The sequence below is a fragment of the Heptranchias perlo genome, unplaced genomic scaffold (assembly GCF_035084215.1).
Source record: "Heptranchias perlo isolate sHepPer1 unplaced genomic scaffold, sHepPer1.hap1 HAP1_SCAFFOLD_60, whole genome shotgun sequence".
NCBI lineage: Eukaryota > Metazoa > Chordata > Chondrichthyes > Hexanchiformes > Hexanchidae > Heptranchias > Heptranchias perlo.
In genome coordinates this window covers 4537653-4541246 of record NW_027139623.1, presented here as the reverse complement: position 1 = coordinate 4541246, position 3594 = coordinate 4537653, and the positions used below count along the sequence as shown (strand labels likewise).

Sequence of the window (3594 nt, the reverse complement as noted above, 5' to 3'; positions counted from 1 at the left end):
ATTATTGATTCAGGATTTTCGAAAGCAAAAGCAAGTTTCACCCAACACTTTTCCATCAAATTTTCAAATCCCTCTGCAGGGAAGTAGCGATCAAAATGAGCAGACAGAGCAGCGAGATGTAACTGTATGACACATTTCATTGCATTCTGTTTATCTTCATTGATGCTGTTCTCTCCACCCCAGAGGGCTGCGGATGCACAGTCGTTGAGTGTATTCAAGATTGAATTTGATAGATTTTTTGGCAAGGCAGTGAAGGGATATGGGGATAGGGCGGTAAAGTGGAGTTGAGGTACAAATTCAGCCATGAACTATGGAATGGTGGAGCAGGCTCGAGGGGCCGTGAAGCCTACTCCTGATCATATTTCTAATGTTCTTATCCTGCCAGAGGTGCGGTGCCCAGAACTGAACACAGTACTCTAAATGAGCTCTAACCAGAGTTCTGTATAACTGTGACACAACTTCCACTCCTTTTTATTCCAGATCCCTGGAGATAAAGATCAAAATTCCATTATCATTTTAACTTATTTTTGCACCTTTTCGTGAATTCTGTACTTGGTCTTATAAATCCCTTTGCTCATCCACAGTTCCTCGTTTCTTCCCATTTAGAAAATATATCTATCTTTTTATGGTCGAAAGCGATTGACCTCACACTTCCCCACGTTGAACTCCATCTGCCACAGTTTCACCCACTCACTTTATCTATCAATGTCCCTTTGCAACTTTCCGCTCCCATCTATAATATTTACGTTGCCACCTAGCTTAGTGTCATCAGCACAATTGGATATACGGCTCTCTAGATAAGAACATAAGAAATAGGAGCAGGAGTAGCCCATACGGCCCCTCGAGCCTGCTCCGCCACTCAATCAGATCAGGGCAGATCTTCGACCTCAACTCCACTTTCCCGCCCGATCCCCATATGCCTTGATTCTCCTAGATTCCAAAAATCTATCGATCTCAGCTTTGAATATACTCAACCATTGAGCATCCACAGTCCTCTGTAGAGAAATCCAAAGATTCACAACCCTTTGAGTGACGACATTTTTCCTCATGTCGATCCTAAATGGCCGACCCCTTATCTTGTGATTATGAGCTCCAGTTCTTGACTCTCCAGCCAGGGGAATCAGCCTCTCAGCATCGACCCTGTCAAGCCGTCTAAGAATGTCATACATTTCAATGAGATCACGTCTCATTCTTCTAAACTCCACAGAATATAGGCCAATTTTACACAATATCTCCTCATAGTACAACTGCAGCAAGACTTCCTTACTCTTATATTTCAAAAAACTAGCAATAAAGACTGACATTTCATTTGCCTTCCTCACTCTCATTAGACCCTTTGTAGCTCACTATTTCCAGCATGTTTCCCTCTATTTCTTCGATAGGGAAAAGAAATGAAGGTTGAAAACATTTTGCTACAATTACACCCGTTTATGTTTTGGAAACAATAACCAACTGAACTGCATCAAATTCGATTGCAATCTTAAGAGTTTCTGAAGGAAACAAACAAATAAGAACACTAAATTGCGATGGCCGGGAATCGAACCCGGGTCAACTGCTTGGAAGGCAGCTATGCTCACCACTATACCACCATCGCTGACAATGCATGATACTAAAATAGTTGATAAACAGCAGACCCTGAACAGATACTGCAAGCTGTTGGATTTTGTTCTTCATTGAAACTGGTTTCTGACGGATCCTTTCTCGCTCTGTTGCAGTTCCCGTTTCCGCCCAGTCGATGTCGCCAACTCCCAATCAATGGAAATTACACAACAGCCAGTAATTCTTCACCTGATATCGGCCGCATCACCCATTCAGTGAGGTTAAATAATTATATTAAATGATTACGGAGACCTGACTACCAGCTGGGCACGAATGGATGCTTAATGTTCAAGTCTATAAGATCTTTAGAAAGGACAGAGAAGTAGGGAAAGGAGGGGGAGCAGCAATATTGCTAAAGGACAGCAGTTGAAAGATAGAATATCAGTGAGGGTGAGCGGGCAGTGAAAACACTCTGAGAGAGACCCATCACAAATGCCCCACTGTAATCCTCCAGAAGGAATAAGAAGGGTGAGTGCTGGAGATTTCTTTATTCTGCATGAAAGTATTTGTGAGATTGTGGAAATTGTCTGGAAGAGGAAAAACCGGCGGTAAAGCTCGGTTCAAGGACAAGCCTCGCTCATCCCGGGCCGGACTGCAGTTCCCTGTGGGCCGTGTTCACAGGCTCCTGCGAAAGGGGAACTACGCTGAACGTGTGGGTGCCGGAGCCCCGGTCTATCTGGCTGCTGTGCTCGAGTATCTGACGGCTGAAATCCTCGAGCTGGCCGGCAACGCGGCCCGGGACAACAAGAAGACCCGCATCATCCCCAGACACCTGCAGCTGGCCATCCGCAACGACGAGGAGCTCAACAAGCTGCTGGGACGGGTGACCATCGCTCAGGGTGTTGCCAGATATCCAGGCCGTGATGCTGCCGAAGAAAACCAGCATTGTCAGCTCCAAAAGCAAGTAAAGTGGCCACGACTTAATCTGATAACCGAAATGACAGGACCAACCTTATTGAAATCTTTGAAGAAGGAACAGAAAGTGAATACGAGTTTAATGCAGTAGATGCAATATATTTGGATTTTCCGAAGGCCTTCGATAAGATACCGCATTTTAGACTCATGGCTAAGTTCAGAGCACCTGGAGTCAGGGGACAGGTGGCAGAATGGATCGCAAGTTGGCAACAAAACAGAAAACTGAGAATAGAGGTTAAGGGTCGCTACTCAGACTGGCAAAAGGTGGGAAGTGATGTTCCAGTTGCTGGGACCACTGTTCTTCACAATTTACATTAACAATTTGGATTCGGGAATCGAAAGTACAATTCCAAAATTTGTGGACGACAACAAATTGGGGGATGTAGTTAATGCAAAGGGAGAATGCATCAAAATGCATGAGGACATTAATAAACTTACAGAATGAAGAATAAGGAGGTCACACACTGTTTGGATTATAAGAGTCTAAACGGGATAGAGGAGCAAATGGATCTAGTGGTACAGATATACAAATTAAAAGAAGTAGCGACGCAGCTCAATAAGGTCATAAAAAGGAAACTCAAACACTAGGAATCACTTCTTGAGAGATAGAATTGAAAAGCAAATAAATTATCTTAAACTTGTATGGGAGCTCGGTTAGACCAAACTTGGAGTATTGTGCACAGTTCTGTTCTTCATATTATAGAACGGACGGAGAGGGATTGGGGAAGGTGTAAAAATGAATCTCATGGCAAGAGAAATTAGATAATATTCTGATGAGGAAATGTTGATCAGACTGGAGATGTTTTCTCTGGTAAAGAGAACACTGAGTGGTGACCTGATAGAGGTCTTACGTTAGGGTTTCATAGGGTAGACATAGAGAAAATGTTTCTACATGTGGGGAGTCCAAAACTCGAGGTAATAAATATTAATATAGTCGCTAATGAATCCAAAAGGGAATTCAGGAGAAACTGCTTTGCCCAAAGAGTGGTTAGAATGTGGAAAACGCTACCACAAGCAGTAGTTCAGACAAATAGCACAGGTGCATTTAAGGGGAAGCTAGAGATACACATGAGGAGAAAG

General features: G+C 43.5%; 1 non-coding gene across 1 annotated transcript; it reads right to left on the bottom strand.

Annotated features, from left to right (window-relative positions):
• Positions 1 to 1522: 1522 nt before the first annotated feature.
• Positions 1523 to 1594, bottom strand: trnag-ucc (transfer RNA glycine (anticodon UCC)). The gene has a single exon. It is a non-coding gene; the product is annotated as a tRNA-Gly (tRNA).
• Between the last annotated feature and the right edge of the window lie 2000 nt (positions 1595 to 3594).